Genomic DNA, 20,149 nt, shown 5'->3' on the forward strand with positions numbered 1-20,149 from the left:
ATTATTATTATTATTATTATTATTATTATTATTATTATTATTATTATGTGTGCATAGTATTTTGTATTCTAGCTTGGTAATGCCACCTGAAGCTGTGTTCTGTTCACTTTTCTGCTTTGTTTTCTTGTAAATCACCAGACTGGAAATTTAAAAAGAAACAAATATCTATATTATTTATAGCTAGCACCCAAGCAGCCAGTATTTTAAAAAAACAAAACCAGCAGATATGGCCATGGTTTCACCCTTCACAGAGCTCTGGCAGCAGCAATATGGAGTTTGTCTTGCACTATATATGTGCTCAGGATGTGACCCTGGCAAGAAGCAGTGACCCTGCTGTAGGAAAGAAACCACCTTTCTATGCTTGCTGCTCCTTAACCACCATAAACTAAAAATACTGTAAACAACTCACAATGCTGTATTACTGCAGTCCGATGTATATGATCCAGCAAAAGCTGCAGAAAATAGGTGAATCTTCTCTTTAAGGCCCATATGAAAAATGTAAATTTTCTCTTGAAAGTTGAAATCATAGTTGAGCTTTAACAACCTTTTTACTTTCACATTATTCTCATTATTATCAAACCATATATCCGTTGGGGACGTATTTTCAAGTGCAGTTCAAAGCGCTTTCTATTTTCCACCCAAGTCTTGCAATATGGAAAGAAGGATGTCACTTTTCTCAAAAGGATATGTTTCAAATCAGTGGGGAGCTGATCAGAAACACTTTTGCTTTTGCACACTGCACTTTGCTGTTTGACAGGAGAACATGAACGTACAATTCTCGACACAAAAATCAAAACTTATGAAAATTCGTCTCAGCTCCAGTTGATGCACAAGAACCAATAGGACTGATATGCAGAAAATTCCTTCAGGGTCACACTTAACTAATACATCTTTAAACTATGCACTCTATTCAGAATTATTTTGTTTTAAATATTCTCCTTTCCCCCCAGTATTCGTGCCAAATTATAGTTGGCTCAGAGAAGATTCTAAACAGTTCTAAACCATAAAAGACCCCCAGATTGGTGGAATCTGCTTTCTGACATGTTATCGCTGATGCCAAATGAGACAGAAATACAAGTAATCTTGTAAAATGAAAGCCAAGGACAGACCTGTCCCTGTCTTAGATGAATAAGTATCCCATTACATTGAGGAATGACAGCCTTGAGCTATGATTATGCCACTATTATATTCTAAGCATCATGGTTTGTCAGACTGAATACGTTCTAGTAAAATAAAATAAAAAGCATCCAATTTATAGTCAAGCATATAATCTATTATTTTGCTTAATATCTCTTTGCTTGGCTTTACAGATTATTGGACAAAATAACACTATGTTTAAGCATGTGTTTAGAATCTGATATAATACATGCTCTCGCCAACCCTTGTACTTAAAAAGATATAAATAACCTCGTTGAACTCTGTGAGTTACACTGGTAGGAAAGCCAGCATGAGGAAGATTACAAACAAGATCAAGGGTATTTGAGAATGATGCATGTACATTCCCCCATTTTGTTTATAGGCAATTCCATGGAGAATGTTTCTTTAAATATCCCCCTGGTCTCATAGGCAGATGTGTTTTTTATGGTACACTAACAACAGCAAAACACAAGCAGAAACATTTCCATGTCAAGCAACTATTCAAAATACACTTCAATTTAAAGAGGCACAATTAAGCGCACTCAGATTTCAAACTCCTTAATATGCCATTGTGACTTTACAAACGAACAGCATGGCATTAAGTGAATTTATTCAGAAGCAAGCATGTAATAGATGCGAGCAAATAATGGGAGGCATAGAGGAGCATTGGGTTAAAGGGTTAAGCCTTTAAAAATGTAAACATAAAGGGCATAAGGATATCTAGGCAATGATGTGCCCCCAAAAAACATGGTTTTAAAAAACCAAAGAAGATGTAGGCCACTAGGCATTCAAGCAATGGTACTGAAAATCTGTGAGATAGTATGTCGCTGAATGTCAGATTCTGAAATACCAAGTGAAAGTTCTATAATGAGATGCTCACAGTTCTGATGGGGTGGATGGAGGGACCAAACATGGCAAACTTTGCTGATTTACATACGTTCACTCTGAAGAAGTGAAAGTAATGATTCTGCCAAAGCCTGTACTATGCATCTAGCCTGCTCATAAGTCAAGAATCCCTGTGCAAGAATCCCTGACTCTGATGTACTAAAACTGCAATATGTCTGAGATCAGAACCCAGATTTATTAGTGGCGCCATTACTGTGTCTGCCCCCTTTCCTTCAACCTGAGGATCCCTGCCAATCTGTTTGTAAAAAAACATATGTGGGCCAATGAGGGAATGATGGCTTGTGGCACATGATGTCAAGCTGCCCAGGGATGGGAAGGTGCCATTGGACTACACATGCCATGTTCCCAAGGTGCACTTCAGAAATGTGCATGTGCTAAAATTCAATGGTGGTTCAAAAGCTGAAAATATAGAAGAGAATGTAGAGAGATCCTGTACTAGTCACTGTAGACAATGCAGAGCCAGATGAACCAGGGGTTTGATTTAGTATAAAGCGCTATCCCATATTTCTAAATGTTCCCAGGATAACTTGCATACAAATTTATGCAACAGACTCAGGAAATTGCTACTGAGCACCAAATTGCAACAGCAGTCAGGGCAGTATTCTGTGACCATGTCCTGTTAGTGCAAGTATTTCCACTCGCACAGTGGGACTTCCCCACTCTCTTCTCCTCACCCTCTAGCACAGATTTAGTCAGGGGTGCATGAGGAGGAAAGTCAGAGAATGTTCCATTCCATAAGCAGAAATACTTGTGCTGAGAGATTGTTTGCCTTGACTCTAGGTTGACTTCCACTCTCAGTCTGCACTTCACCAGGTAAAAACAGTGTGGGAATGTTCAGGGAGGCAGGAGACGATATATTGTTTAATTATATCCTTCCCAACTTGTGTCAACAAGTTCTACAATTTAGCAGAGTAACATTCCCCTTTTAAACTTACACAGCGGATAACGTGTTTTTGTTTTTTTTGCCAGGCTTGTTTAAGCCTCTAAAATAAGTTTCCTGGTTATTCCCCTTTTATTCCCTCTTAAAAAGAATACACGACACACAAAGTATATAAAATAGTTTACTCACATTCTGTTCACAGAAGGATCCCAGAAGGCAGACTTAGGTTACAAAATATATACATATGGAATCTATCCCATAAGGAGATAGTTCCTTTGTCCTCTCTTGGCTTCCAGCATCTCAGGCTAAGGAGATGTTGCTTCTTCAAGGAATGGAGTCAAAGAGAGAGATGGTTGCCTTTCCTGTGCTATTTTGTTACCTGCACAGGTGAGGTCACACTCACCTCTGGTCACATGTAGAGGAAGTTTGTCCCAGCCCAGGAGGAAACAGGAAGTTCTGGCTGGCTGGTCCAGACACCCCCTTTTTATGTTCACTCTAGGCATGTTGTATTTGACTGCTCTGTGTTTCACACTCCACAAACAGAATCTACAGAAGCACAACGAACACACTTGCAAGACCTGCCCTAACCTTTTCCCAACCCAAGCAAATCTCCCTCCCTGCTACATCAGCCTCTCTCTCTGCCTTCCTCTATCCTTGATCCTTTCTTGTGACTTTAAGATGGCAACAGGAAAGAACTTCCAAGTTTGTGCTGGGAAGGCACACTGCAAATAGGCTTCCTGGTATGGGTGTTCTAGGATCACACAATATTGAGCAAGATGGCCCTAGAGAAAGGATTTCAACACATGGAGGGCCACAGGTCCTCACTCCCTCTGCTAGGCTTAATGGTAACCACACCTGAGCATTATGTATTCCTTCCCCGTTTACTTTTGCCTACACTTCTCTCCCCTTCCTTTGTTGTATCTCCCCTTCCATGTCAAATTTTAGCTTGTAAGGCCCTGGGGGCAGAGACCATTCCCTGTGTGGTCTGTTAAAGCACCATGAGCACTGATACTGGTGGAGATGACAGACAGACAGACTAGAGATAGCTAGATAGATGATAGATAGAGATAGATGATAGATAGATATAGATAGATAGATAGATGATAGATGATAGATGATAGATGATAGATGATAGATGATAGATGATAGATGATAGATGATAGATAGATAGATAGATAGATAGATAGATGATAGATAGATGATAGATAGATAGATAGATAGATAGATAGATAGATAGATAGATGATAGATGATAGATGATAGATGATAGATAGATAGATGACAGATTAGATAGATAGATAGATAGATAGATAGATAGATAGATAGATAGACAGATGATAGATAGATAGATGATAGATAGATGATAGATAGATGATAGATGATAGATAGATAGATAGATAGATAGATGATAGATAGATGATAGATAGATAGATGATAGATAGATAGATAGAAGATAGATAGATGATAGATAGATAGATGATAGATAGATAGATAGATAGATAGATAGATGATAGATAGATAGATAGATAGATAGATAGATAGATAGATAGATAGATGATAGATAGATAGATAGATAGATAGATAGATGATAGATAGATAGATAGATAGATAGATAGATAGATGATAGATAGATGTGCCCCCCAACAACACCACAATGACATAAACTCCATTGAACCCAGTGGGATTTTCAATAAACATGCATAAGATTGGGCTATACACTGGCTAGCATCTTGGGTGGGGAAATTAATTGCAGCAACACTCACCATAAAATTTTGCCTATTAACACAGCTGATAGAATTCCCTTTGGCTCCTTTGTAATTGCTGTCACCTCCCAGCCTTTCCACCTTATTTTAAGGAGAGGTTCTTTCCATGCAAAGCTGCAGCTATGACAACTAGAGTACATTACTAACAGAGCCCGAAGCTTCACTTTGTCTCGGTCCTGAGCCACAGGGGTAGGATTTGGAACAGCACCTCTCTCTACTCCTGTGTTCCCTCGTCATGTGAAAGGGAGGGCAAAAGGCAAAATCCCCACCAGGACAAAAGGAACTTGAACCCCATTCAGAGTCTTGACAAGCGCTAGCAGAATATGATCCTAATCCCATTTCCAGCATTCTTCTTGCTGCTTGGCCTCTCTGTTCTCTGCTGTATTCTTCTAACTGTCACCGTGGCAAATCCCCCAAATGGAAATAACCGGGCAGATAACCATCAAAGGGAAGCAGAGAAATCTACAGTAATTTCACAGAGTTATGGGAAAGAAAAGTAAGTGGGTGGTGGAGTTGATAAAAAGATAGTCTACAAAACTTGCCTGCCATCCTTCTCCTATTGTATTCCCAAGCATTTTCTCTCTCTAAGCAATAGCGTTTGAGGCCTGTCTAGGATTATAGTAATATTTCATTAACAGTTGTGCATAGCTGCATAGGCTATCCTTGTCGGGCTAGAAGTACAGACACCAATTTCATTTTTCTCCTAGTTGGGCCCTTGTGTCTTTGACATAGGAAGAGCAGAAATCCAAAGGTGATGGTTTTCCTACTGCTACATCTGCGTGGAGGGTGGCTGTGTGTCCTAATTTATGGCATCCTGTATTTCAAGGGTTGTCTGGTCCAATAAAAAAAATATATATACTAAGGGAGAACAGGAGGGGCCCTGAAGTTGCCCACCAACAGCAAACACCAAGACAACATTTTGAGCACACACAGAGGTCATTTGGGCAGAGTATTCACTACAGTGAGATGTACTGAATTTCCATAGCTGTATGTAAAAAAGTACATGCACATTTTATGCTGACACTGTCCTATTTAGTATTTTTTTTGGGGGGGTGATGCATTTCCTCTGGGGTTGAAGTATAACACAAGCCACCTGATCTGCCTGCTAAGGAAAGCTTCGACAGCTGGATTTCACTTTGCCACATAAAAATGTACCACAGGAGCCTTCCTAAAAGGTATGTTGGCAACCCTAGTGCACACACATTTGTGTGGTCATCATTTCCCCCTGACAAATACCTTTAGAGGCGTGCAACACATTTATTCAGTTCATCCCCCAAACTCAGAGAGAACAGCTGCCAAAGCAGAATTAAACAAATGGTCCCAGTGCTATGGTAGGAAATTGTATGAACAGCTACTATGATTCAAAATCCAACACTCAGTGGCAGCTTCAACTTTAAGTAGAGAAAAGCAAACAAACCACCAACTCATGGTACTTGAATTTTGTCACTTTCCATTTAAATTTGTCTTCAGCAGAGCTCCTTTAATCATTGTATTGTTGAGGTTTACAGTCTCTTTCATGCAGATTTTAATTCAGTTGGTTGTTTAATAGTTTTCTTAAATTTCAGCAATATAGTATTTTCATTGATAAAAGGGCATTGTCTCTGCTTCAGCAAGGGAAAACTGAAACATCAGATTTCCATTCTAGTAGCCTTATAGCCTTGGTGTTCAATCTACTTCTAAATCCTTCCAAAAAAAGTGCAAATCTTATCTATACCCCATTGAGTTCAATGCGGCTACCTTCCAGGTAAGAGGCTCTAGGACTGCAGCCTCCAGTCACCTATCAGCTACCTGAGCAGAGAGCACATTCCGTTCTTTAGTGTCTCATGTTTCCCCATCAAACAGGCACAGTTAATCCTTCAGGACCCTTCCCCAAAGTCAAAAGTTCTCAAGGGGCTTGCGGCCTGTTTTGAATGCTTTCCTGAAGAACAGGGGAGGGAAAAGGAGGGAACCAAGAGATTTCATACATTCACATCTAAAAGGGAAACAAAAGGTCACCTTTTAGGGATGTAATTGACTGGAACAGTAAAAGTTCATCTCAAATCTTGACTCTTTGGGTTAGTCCTGCCCAGTTCTGAAAACACATGAGGGGCCTTTCCACACTTACCATTTATAGTGCTATGGTAACTGTTTGATCCAATGGTTTTAAGAGTGAATTTGCAGCTGATTGCCTGCACCCTTGGTATCCTATTGCTGCTATTGGGTGCAGAGTTTCCCTTTTTACACCAGTTGTGTGTGATGCCCAAACTATAAGAAAGTTCCATCCCTTGAATACCCTCCAGCCAGTAAATGTTAGAGTTATGAGCATGTACATGGGATAGCCTTTCTGCAACTTAAGAAAAATGCACTGTCCAGTACTGCAGAATTCTAATCTTGTTGGAGTACAGGAGATTGGAAGGAGAAATGCATGTCTGTCTGAGCTATTGGGATAAGATTTTGTCTGCAGCTAATGACTGCTGTCATGAGCAGTACTTGACTCAGTACTATCCTCTTTAGTGCCCATACCTCTCTTCTGAACTGAGCTCACAGATTGGCAGATCATACCAGTCAGAGGGAAGTGGCACAAAGTATGAGAAGGATCCTAAGAGTAACAGAAACATTAGGCACATTATCCAGGAGTTTTTGTTGCAGGATGTAGAGAGGTACTCCTTGTGGTGGCACAGATTTTGGAGATCTTTGAGCTATGGCTATACATTCACAGCACAGATCTTCAGCATCAATATCTTTGTTTCCATTGTGCATCAATTATTTCCCCTAATGCTTGCAGGCTTTAAGTACATCTTCAATAGATATTTTTGCTGATACTGTATCAACAGGAAGCCAAACAGGGAATCATATTGTTGCAGCTGTGGGGTTGTATCTTCCACAGATTGAATGACTATGCCTAAATCAGCATAGCAGAAACTTACGTTGAATTTCTGCTTTGGACCTTGCAGTGCCTCTTCTTGGGTCTCATACTCAACTGCCAGTTCTTTCTCCCTTTTCTAGCTTGTTCTGTCTCAATTTGGTAGTATTTCTAGCTCCCTTGCAATCCCAGAAGCATCTACGAAAGCTCTCATCACACATGCAGCCCACGAATTAATTCTTGGCTACTTGCAATTGGCTTGCAGCTGAATTTAAATCAGCTTCCCTACTTTTGTAGCAGCTTGCTTGTAAAGTTGACTTCAAAATGGATGTTCTACTATGTAACAAGGTATACCACAAACTTGAACTTACAGATTGTGTCATCAAGGGCCTTTGCTTCAATTTGGGAAGTATTTCCAGATACATCTTTTAGATTTGTCTCATCAAAGATCTCCATTAAAGCATCATATAATCTACCAAGGTGCTATCTCGGTGGTTTCAAAGCATCAATCTGTCAAAGCATTGACCTGTCCAAGAAGAGTTTCTGACATAAAGGCACCTGTTGTCTCTTTTAGTGGAACAAATCCCAAGAAATGGCACAAATCCCAATAGCCTCAGATGTTTCATGCTGTATCATGCTACCTAGTTGCTTATTAAGAGATCCTGACAGCAGATTGGTACAGGCATGCTGCTGCTGTAAGTATCAACACACTGCTTCTTCTATTTTTAGGCTTGCCACAATGGAGGAGGAAAAGGCAGCCTCAGATAACCTCCAAAGACAGGTGACCAAAAGCCCTTGCTTCTGATTGGCCCCTTCTTCCTATGGCTGCAAGTAGGCCTATTAAGCCTATGACTGTCAGGTTCTAATTCATCTCTTTAATGTTGTACAGTGGGAGGAATGTAGACCCTCTGCTGCGGTGTAATTTCACACTGAGGAGTCTGATGGGGTCCCCTGCAGCCTTATCCTTTATGGATCAGAAAGCCCACTTTCTCTTTGTGTTGGAGAGCCCACAGATTATCTCCTTAACCCTTTTTGTGCCAGAACGAGATTGAACCAGAGATGCTGCTCCTTCCTTTCGACAAGCTTCCCACCTTGTGGGTGCTTTTAGGTGCACTTCATGGAGGGAGGGCTCTGCGCACAACAACTTTATTTCTCCCAAGTTCTGAAAATCACGACAGTATGCAGTTGCATGTTTTCCCCGCTGCATTATAATTCAGTCCCCCCTCCCCAATCTACATATAGCCAAACAGGCCTTCACTGAGAATCATTCCTCCCCCCACAGTAAAAATCTCTCTCTCCACAAACTACTACTGATATCCCTCCTTAAGCACCTTAAGACCTTCTTTTTAAGCCTTGTTGGCTTCCCAGATGTGCTTCTCTTCCTCATTCCTTGCACAGGTGCTCTTCTCTTGAAGATGAAGCTGTAGCTCAGCAGCACAGCACAAACTGAGAAAGGCTCCTGTCTGAAACCCTAGACAGCCAGTCAGTGATGATATTGAGCTTGATGGACCAATGGGCCTGACTCAGTAACAACAACCACAACAACAATTTATTTATTTATATGCTGCCCATCTGACGGGGTTTCCCCAGCCACTTTGGGTGGCGTCCAACAAATTAAACACATTAGGCACAGTAAAACACCAAACACTAAAAGCTTCCCTATACAGGGCTGCCTTCAGATGTCTTCCAAAAGTCAGATACAGTGGTACCTCGGGTTAAGTACTTAATTCATTCTGGAGGTCGGTTCTTAACCTGAAACTGTTCTTAACCTGAAGCACCACTTTAGCTAATGGGGCCTCCCGCTGCAGCCGTGCTGCCGGAGCACGATTTCTGTTCTCATCCTGAAGCAAAGTTCTTAACATGAGGTAATATTTCTGGGTTAGCGGAGTCTGTAACCTGAAGCGTATGTAACCTGAAGCGTATGTAACCCGAGGTACCACTGTAGTTGTTTATTTCATCTTCCTACATTTCTTTCTATATTTGTCCTGGAGACAAAGACAACCATACACTAAGAGTGCCCTGTAGGATGGACACTTTATGGCAAGTCAAGCACAGTAAGGTCTCTCTCTCTCTCTCTCTCTCTCTCTCTCTCTCTCTCTCTCTCTCTCTCTCTCACACACACACACACACACACACACTATGTTTACCTGCTGTGGCACAAACTGCTATTTACACTATGGAAGCTAAGCCTGGTCCTAGGACGCACTCACAGTTATGACTCAGCATGCTTCCTATGTGGTTGATGGAATAGAAGAAGTCAAACTGGCCCAATAATTATCCTGTGTTAAGCCAATCCAATTTGGGTTTTCAGGGAGAGTACTTGACTTTCAGCTCTAAAAAGCATGCAGTCTCTCACAGTATACGGTATAGAGGTTAAAAAACCTTTTCTATAAGTGGAAGTTACAATCAACCAGCCAACGCTCGTAAGTGTGATGCCTTGAAATGCAGAGGTATGCCAACATCTCCTTTCTCTGTGCACCATCCTAATGTCATTAGCTATATCTGCCTCCTGTTTAGGGATGGAGGAAAAATTCAATTCAGTATGCATTTAAAGCCAAATCTATCAAATCCACACTTTTGGAGGGCAAGGGAATGTGAACAGAAGCACACACATCTTTGAAAGTTAATTTAGAGATGCAGTCTTCCCATCAAGCAATGTTTATAAAAATATTAAGGGATTTGTGCATAAAAATGTGGCTATTAGTGAAAATAAAACAAAAACACAGTATATTGAAGAAAATGTGTACACTGGTCAAAACTGCATCAAAAAAATTCTTTATTAGGAGAAATTTGCACACACAAAAAAATCTTTATTTAGAAGCATTTATTAACTACTGGATATTTTAAAAAAATCTCTAAGCAGCACACACTATGTATGATATTAAAACAATACTCATTAAAACAATAGGGTTGTCGTGTGTGCTTGGTTACAATGTATGCCTGTGATGTCCATAGCAGTTTCTCTGCTTTGCAAATGTGCCCAAAGGCTCCCAAAATCCTGGAGTTTTGCCCTGCTGTTAGTTCATATGGACTAGTTCAAAAGACAGGTAAACGGAATAAAAGAAGCAAAAGCATGTGTGATAATTTATCAGAAAGAAGCAGGCAAAAGGAAAGAGTGAAGCACCTCTTCTCCACACATTAACTTTCAATGAGCATCACTTGACTTTGACCCTTAGGACAGAGGATTCCATAGACATTGTTTTCTTTCAGTCATCGTCCCGCATCTATGTCATGAAGGGTGACATCACATAGGCCAGTAACACTGCAGCTTCTTAAGGGTAATAAAAATAAATTCACACATCTTGATCTTCTATTGGCTGAAACAGCTCAATAATTTCACAGCTCTCCCAGGCTTGAAATAATCCACCCAAATCACCAGGGTTGGAAAATCCGTCCCAGCTGCTTCCCAGATGGATTAGGGACTGTCGCTATGTCCTAGTGTCAAGTATCAAGTGTCTCATTGGAGGGCTTGGAGAAATCTAATAGGAGGATATTTTCTCTTCCCTATCTCCGCTTAGACCACATCATCTGCTCTGCCTTTTCCCTTGGCACCAGAACCAACTATGCAAGGCATCTGCATCAAGGCAAGAGGTGTAGCTAGTACTCATGAAGCCGAAGATAAGCACAGTCACTGAATGCGTCCAACAGGGCTGTTTCCATCTCCAACCTAGTTTACATTGGTGGAGCTGGAGCAAATGCCATTGTCTATTATCCTGCAAATGCTACTTCAAAAACTTTATACTAAGAGGATTGTAGGAGTGGATTTGCTCATATGCCTAACATGCTTCCTTTCTTCCATCACTATGCAAAGGTGACTTTCAAATATAATATAAATTTGTTCCAGTCCTTTTGGGATGCTTGGTCTCACTGGTTCCGGATTCTTCTCGTCAGTTTTGCCAGATCCGCAAAGTCCATCATTTTCATCTGCCTCTCTTCTTTGGTTGGTAGCTCCTGTTGTTGTTTCCATCTTGGGGCTAACAAAAGTCTTGCCACAGTTGTTGCATATAAGAACAGTTTTTTTTATCTTGTCTCAGTATCTCTCTCCCCACTATACCTAATAAAAAGGCTTCTGGTTTTTTAACAAAGGTGTTTTTAACTCATTATATATCATTTCCCAGAAAGCATTTACCTCTTTGCATGTCCGCCACATATGGTAAAAAGTACCTTCCTTTCCCGTCTCTGATTTATCCTTCTGGATAACAGAAAGTCAATGGATATGTGGACATTTTTAGAAGAGAAAATAATTGGCCCGGAATGCATGTTGCATTGCAACCATGAATAAATTGGGAAAGGGGCATTGTGCTTACTAATTATTACTGTCCATTCTATTTGGGACACACAAACACACAAAATGAACAAATTAAACATCAGGGGATATTACAGTAAGATGGCCAAGAAATAAATCATGTTAACAAAGGTAAAGGTAAAGGGACCCCTGACCATTAGGTCCAGTCGTGACCAACTCTGGGGTTGTGGCACTCATCTCGCTTTATTGGCCGAGGGAGCTGGCATACAGCTTCCAGGTCATGTGGCCAGCATGACTAAGCCACTTCTGGCGAACCAAAGCAGCGCACAGAAACGCCGTTTACCTTCCCGCCGGAGTAGTACCTATTTATCTACTTGCACTTTGACATGCTTTTGACCTGCTAGGTTGGCAGGAGCAGGGACCGAGCAACGGGAGCTCACCCCGTTGCGGGGATTCGAACCACCAACCTTCTGATCAGCAAGTCCTAGGCTCTGTGGTTTAACCCACAGCGCCACCTGCGTCCCAGTAACAAAGTATGCCCCCAAATATTCAGACCATTATACACATTCAACAGGAGGTGCTGTAGCTCCTTGTGGTGTGATACACTTTGACTACAATCCACAGGAAGCTAGGTGTATCTACATCCCATTGAAATCAGTGGGAGAGGAGACAGTTCTCTTCATTTCAGTAAGATTTAGGCATGACTCAATAGCACTCCCCCTGGATTCCAGTCCTCCCTCTGTAATCCAAGACTGCCTGCAGCCACAGGCTGATGGTACAGCCTAGTAAGGCCTGCTCTCCTTTCAGACAATCATCCGCCTCATCAAATTAATGCTTACAAAGCACTTTGCAGCTTGCCCAAAGTTCTGGAAAGCCCCATCCCATTGGCCAAAGGTAAGACTGTTTGTTTGGGCCTATGTGGCTTAGCCAGCTTTGCTCCAGACTTTAGTCTCCCATTTTGATAGGCTCCTAAATGAAAATCCAATAATATTTTAAGCAGAATGAGTTCCCATGAAAGACATTTTAAATCCCTTGGCTCATCATACCTGTCGAGGAAGCGGAGAGATAGAGGGAGGAGGGGGGAAGAGAGAGGGAGATAAAAGCACCACACTCTCTTCTCTTCCTAGAGGGGTAACTCTTCCTGTAACTGTAGTTTTACTCCTCTGAGCAGAATCCGCCCCTTTCCCATCTTGCCGATGGAGGACAGCGGCGGCTGCATCCCACTTAATAATGAACATGTAAATAGGACTATGGGCTTTTGAGTGGCATAACCCCTAAGTCAGGGAAGTTCTCCAAAGCAGCTACAGAAGGAATAAGACTTTATTCCCAGCAGTGAGAATAACTGATAGGGAACTGAATGAGAGCAGCTCATGCAAATGCTTTCCGAATTAAGCTCCATCTGAAGTTAGAAAGGACGGATGATAAACACCCTCAGCTTTAAAATGGCAAAATATGCTTTGCAGGCATGAAGCTGGAGCAGTAACAAAACAATCTGACATAATATTAACAGCAAAGCATTTCTTAGGCGCTGGGCTGCGGTTACCTAAAACTAAAGTCCATTAAAGAGCCCTAACTGTTATTTACACTTCTAAATCTTAAAACCATTAACAAAAGCCACTTAATTCAATTACTTTCCCAGGGCACCGCCATTATTACATTATCGGAGCAATGCTGGGTTACACACTCTGTGCGCGTACAGGCGCACCCTCCTCCTCCCTCCCGCTCCTTCCCTCCTCCCACTGCCCAGATCTTGCTTCCCCTTCTCTGCTGCTGTTGCGTCGAGCTAATGGGGTAAAGTGAAATGATGCCTGTCCCCACTGACAGGTTTATGAGAATTTAATAAAGCGTGGCATGGATAAAATGAGATATTACAAGGTCGCGCAAAGCTGATTGTCTCCGACACGTCAGCATTTTTATGCCCAGATATTGACAATTCCCAGCCTAATCAGGCTATTTGGCTGGAAATGTGTTTTTTATTATTATTTTATTTTGTGTGCTGAAGGGGCTTCTGGGCTTTGCCCATCCTTACTGGGGCCTGGAAAGTTGGAGAAGGGTTGCACCTCAGTGGCAGAGAGCATGCTTTGTGTGTAGAAGAGGCAGCATCTCCTGGTAGGCCTGGGAATGTCTGCTGTGTAAAACCTTAGAAAGCCACGGTCAGTCAGTGCATACAAAGCTGAGCAAATTGGACCAGTGTTCAACCTCTAGTCCTCTCTATATTGTCCTTGAAACTCTCCACAGGCCACAGTTCCTCTTCAGCTAGGCCTACTTTGCAGCCTCCATTAGTGGTTGTGCCTAGCTGGAATATGTCCTTGAGCCTCTTGCTTCTCTGGATGGTGAACATTTTAAATGTTGGGATGCAACTCAAGTTTGCATTGGAAGCTGATGTGTCTGCATAGAAACAAGTAGACAGGGGACCCTCCAAGTTTTCTAGACTGCTCTTTCTGACTTGTGCTAACCTTTCCTCAGGTGCTAGAATGATACTTCTAGGGTTGCTGGCCTCATTTTTTCCTTCCTTCCTTCCTCATCCTTCCCTTGGAAGAGGTGACATCTTGCTGAGATGCAAGAGTGAATACAGTTCAAGGCACCTTCCCCTTAATTAGATAGAACTAGGATCTTTCATGTCAATTATGCATTTCCCATAATGAACATAGATTTCTTATTTTCCTAAACTCAGAGTCTCGGTGTGATTATACCCAGAGTCAAGTGTCCCCCTCCAAAAGGGATTCAATATTAAAATGCTCAGCAGAACAGAACTTAACTCCAAACACCAACACATAAAATGTAGCACTACAAAGGGGTATTGCTTATGTCCCAATCGCTGCAGCACCTGACATCCCTTAAGTGTCCAAGCAAACAGAGAAGTCTTTGCATGGAGCTGCAGTGCCCAAGGTATTGGCATGACATGGGCGTAGCCCTAACCCTAACCTCCCAAAATCAATACAAATCAATACAAATCTGAGGTCCTGCCCCCCCTAACAAAAGCCTGTTCCTCCTAACAAAACACCTGGCTACGCCCATGTGGCATGAGACTATTTTCTGTGCCTCAGTGCTGTAATACTGTGGGAAACGAAGCTGGAACCACAAAGAGACGAGAGACGAGTTTCAGACAGGGATCTCTTCCAGCCCCACATGGAGATACTTGGGACTTCCTGCATGCAAAGCAGATTACCACTGAGCTACAGCCTTTTCCTAAACCCACTCCAGCCTTAAAGTGCTTCAAGCGTGCCATCTATATATTTAAAGAAGGAATACTTGCGGCTCTGTGTAGTGCCAGTTTATAATAAAGCAATCTAGTCTTATATTCTCCCCACTCTTTTCATATATGCCAAATTCCCTGGGATGGAGACTTCCCCACTTCCAAAAATTTAAAATTAAAACCCCTTGCTCCATTAGCCACTTTTGTTCAGCCCTCCTTCAGCGGACAGCAATTCTGAAGTTTGGCAAGACTCTCTGTACAACCTTGTTTCATTTCAGAAACTCAAGTTCGCCCCCTAGTGATATAATCTGAGAAACAACTCAGTGTTTTCTGCACATGAGTGAAAAAAGTCTGTGCCCTTCCCTCAACGAGACGGCCATTCATATCTTTCAGCATCACACAGACATACCTATAAGGGTGTGTGTTTTGAGAGTGGGAATAATCATGTGAATATATTGCAGCCTCATCCTGTGCTATAACATGCACTTCTTCCCTTGCCTTGCTTGCACTGGTGCATGGAGCCAATCTATATCCTTGCAGCAGCAGCAGCCTCATAAAGAACATCAATAAGAGCCATGCTGTAGACTAGCATCCTGCTTCTCATAATGGCCAATCAGATCCCCAGGAAACTTGCAAGTCGGACTTGAAGGAGAAAGTCCTCTTCTGCTGTTGCACCCCAGGATCTGTAGTTCAGTCTCAGACTGCTTCGTTAGCTTGGAGCATTAGTGCTGTTACCCCACCAGTGGGGAAAAGGTGCTGGAGCAATGCTATGCAATGGGCCTGGGGTGGGTGGGTGTTCAAATGGGTGGAATCACCAGCAGCACCTTTCAGTTTGCATTAGAGCCTAAGGTGGAAAGATATTGTAGCAAAGGACTGTTGGCAACAAGCAAACAATATAATCTGCTTCTGACCCCTTGCATCATCTCCACTCTTTAAATCCACGTTTAAGGAAGGGGTTGCTATTCAAATCCATTATAATAATGGTGAAACATAGAACCAAATTAATAATAAATATCTATTATTTATTTTGGATCAATGTATGCAAAGGATTAGATCTATGAAAATCATGTCATACACGCAAGGGGGTATGCTACCAGTATTTGCAGGTAAATCTATGAACTATATTGTATGGTAAGGTAAAGGACCCCTGACCATTAGGTCCAGTCGTGACCGACTCTCAGGTTGCGACACTCCTCTTGCTTTATTGGCCGAGGGAACCGGTGTGCAGCTTCCACGTCATGTGGCCAGCATGACTAAGCCACTTCTGGCTAACCAGAGCAGTGCACGGAAACGCCGTTTACCTTCCCGTCGGAGCAGTACCTATTTATCTACTTGTACTTTGATGTGCTTTCGAACTGCTAGGGTAGCAGGAGCAGGGACCGAGCAACGGGAGCTCACCCCGTCACAGGGATTCGAACCGACGACCTTCTGATCGGCAAGTCCTAGGCTCTGTGGTTTAACCCACAGCGCCACCTGCATCCCATATTGTATGGTAGTCATGTGATAAGCAACATTATTATATAAGAATACACATCAGTTCTATGCGTTAGTACGTCAGTTCTATGCGTTAGCACGTAGAATTGATGGCAACAGTTTTACATGAGAAGAGTCTGAGCAGATCATTGTCTCTTATCACATTACCCAACTGTGTGAACTGGAAAGTGGCACATAAATCCACCTTTTTAAAAAACAAAATAAAATAAGAAATTGTTAAAAGTTATAAGAAATTGTTGTTCTCTAGACTTGATCTATGATTGGGATCACTTGCTTTTTTGTTTTACTAATTAGCAGATCCCATACGGATCTCTTTCCCCCCATCCCTCCAGCTAATAGGAGCCAGAGGGCATTTTGATTGGGAAAATGCTTAAACCCCCTTTTGCAAAGCTCCACTCCCACATTTTTCAAAGCAGATGCCTGAGGCTAAATAGAAAGGGAGAGAAAGAGGGCGAAAAGATTCTAATCTTGCATCTCCAACATAACATCTAGTTTGGGCAAGTGCTGCCAAGTTGCGGGTGTTTCCAAGACTTGCTAGAATCACAGGCCTGGTGCCTGCAAAACACTCTGAGATGGTGCCAGCTCCAATGGCCAATAACAGCAAGCCCAAACAGGCCAGCATGGTCAACAGGTGTGGCAAAATGCCAGCTGCTCCAAACAAGCCAATAGTGTGGCAAGTCCCTGTGCTATAAAATCTTCTTCCTGTTGGTACTAAATCCTTAAAGGTGCTGCCACCTGGAAACACCTGGAAGGCAACCTTTTAAGACGGTTTCACGTTAGAAAATTGATGTTTAGGACTTGAATGGATGCATGCAGTATTTTATGCTGAAGTACCAGTTATTCCATCATTCCCTGGGGCCAAAGATATCAAAGTGGAGCTAAGCCGCTGAGAAAATGTTTAGGTGGCGTGGTGTTCTTAACAGGCCGTCAGAGAAGCCCTTGTTAGATCAGACTAAAGGTCCCCCTGCTCCTGCTTCCAACAGTGGCCATCCCAATGCCTTTGGGAAGCCTTCTCCCATTTGTGCTCCCTGTGCGAGGCCAAAGCCCCCTTCCCAAAGCTGGTTAAGGGAGGCATCAAGCTGGGAAGGAAGCACAAGGCTCTGGCAGGGTCCTAGAGCCCTCCTGCCTCCTTTCCAAAGCTGAGCAAACACTTAGACTAACTAGACTTTGGGATGGAGATGAAAAGGCACCTCCTTGGCACCTCTGCACCCTGTGCAGGGGAACCAGCGCTGCCGTAAAACCACCTCCGCTGGAGGTCACTCATGGCAAATTGTTTCTTCTTCTCATAGAAATTATGCATCACTGTTGAAAATCTACTCAGAATGCATCCCAGAGATGGCAAAAGCAAGCCACTCTTGCATAGATTCCACCAGCATTCTAGGAATCATATCATAATAGCCATCTCATCCTGAAAAAAATCTGCTTTCCGCATCTTTGTCTGCTTCACAATTAAAGCCTTTAAATTAGGTTCTCCTTTTCACTCATGCTTTATCTTGCCCAGCCCAAAGGGAAGTAGTCAAATTCTCCCTGGTTTAAAGGTTCAGAAGGGAGAGATAAGTAAGTATGTCTTGACTTGCAACATAATCAGCTCTTGCACCCGATCAGCCTTTTGGAATGTAAATGTATGCAAATCTTCGGCAATAAACCATCTCCGCCCCTATCTCTTGCTCTCTTTGGAAGGAGAAAGCAGGAGTAATCACAGTGCAGTGGTGCTGGGCAGAGCATTTCTGCTGATGAATGCAGCCAATAATAACATAGTTTTATGTATCATTAATTCTCTCTGCATTCAAAACAATAACTTTCTCTGAGTGCAGATAATGCAGTAATCACTCACAATTGCCAATAGAGTTATCGGCATTCAGCTGTGTAAAACAACGTCCAAAATGTGTTTCTTAGCCACTTAAACACACACACCCCAACTCGCACTCTTTAACATTCACATTAAATGCAAAGCTGCACAGAAGCCTAACTCAACGAGTCAGCGGCTGATCTTCAAATGGGGGCTAGCAAGGCAGACCACTTCATGTGTTCTCACATAACCACAAAATGGAAGCTTAGGGACTGTAAATCAGTCTATTCACTTGCTTATTGCATTGTATATGACACCAATAATGGGTCCCTAAAATGTTGACAAACACTGTAAGAAATCCCTACTGATTCTGATCTTTCTGGACAATTGTTCTTCCAGGCACACTCCCCAAACTGCCCGTTGCTATTTTTAATCCTCACTTTTGTTCTGGTCAATTTTGACTGACAATCACCAGCAAAATGTGCTGAGTGTCACTGTGCTCTCTCAATGGATAGTCCCTTTCACTTGTTATACATGTGAAGAGGGGTCTCTGTGACCAAGGTGCAATAGGTCCCCATGGTTACATGGCTTCCTTTGACACCACTGCTCACATGTTAGGCATGGACACCAGCAGAGGGAAAGCCAAGGCATGTAGGCTTCCCCTGGACCTGGGACCCAGAGAAATCAAGTGTTCTATTCCTGAGAGGTCTACATGCATAGGCTTTCTCCCTGCAAGCATCCAAGTTTAATATGTGGATGGCAAGCAGTGAAGAAAGTTGTATAATCTCAGGGGTGGAGCCAGTGGTATATAATATGTGAAGGCAGGAGAAGAAGTGGAGCTGAATGGTTCAGCAACTGCACTCTTAATACAGTGGTACCTCGGGTTAAGTACTTAATTCGTTCCGGAGGTCCATACTTAACCTGAAACTGTTCTTAACCTGAAGCACCACTTTAGCTAATGGGGCCTCTCGCTGCCACTGCGCCACCGCTGCACGGTTTCTGTTCTCATCCTGAAGCAAAGTTCTTAACCCGAGGTACTATTTCTGGGTTAGCGAAGTCTGTAACCTGAAGCGTATGTAACCCGAGGTACCACTGTAAACCACCATCTTATGTGCTCAATAAATGCCCCCCCCCCCTTGCATAAGAAAATCCCTTCTTCTCTGACTTTTGACAATTTTTTATTCAATCTATGCAGGCCAAACCTCTTTCAAGACAATAAAGCTGTCATAGCTGCAAGCTAGATTGTTGTGTCATTTCGTAGAGAGCTGGATAATTCACATCCTAGAGAGCAGGTGGCAATTTGGCTCAAGCACTGCTCTAAATACTTGGAAGGCATCTAAGAAGCACCTTAAAATCTTGAAGACTTGGGATTCCACTCCCACCTCTGCTGCAGCCTTAGGTGCAAGTTACAAACTTGTAGTGCTACTTTGCCATTTCTAAAATGGAAATAAAACTGATTCAACACACAGGATTGTTGTGAAGGCAACACACAAAGTTCGCAGAGCATTTTAGACACTTAGTACTCTACTTGTATGTCATTGTTCCTTCTACTTGATGGGAATAAAAAAGAGGGGCATCCGTAGAAGAGGTCTCCTCACATATGTAGAAAATGTTGGCTTTGGATTTTTAAAAAGAAAAGAGGGGAGGGTGGCAACAGGCCAGTGAGAACTGAGCATGCTCAGTGGCCTGCATGTGCCATGAAATGTTGAGAGCAGTTCAGCAACAGTTGAAGAAGAGAGAGAGGAAAATAGCCAGAAAAAGGAAATGTGAGGGGAGGGAGGGAGGAACTAGCCTCTTCAAATCCCAGCCAGTTTGTAGAATGACTGAACAACAATAGAAACCATGGTATTGTTATATAAATTATTAAAACACTGAATAAACAGTGTCCCAGCATTAC

The sequence above is a fragment of the Podarcis filfolensis genome (assembly GCF_964270895.1).
Source record: "Podarcis filfolensis genome assembly, chromosome: 6".
In the NCBI taxonomy this organism is placed as follows: Eukaryota; Metazoa; Chordata; class Lepidosauria; order Squamata; family Lacertidae; genus Podarcis; species Podarcis filfolensis.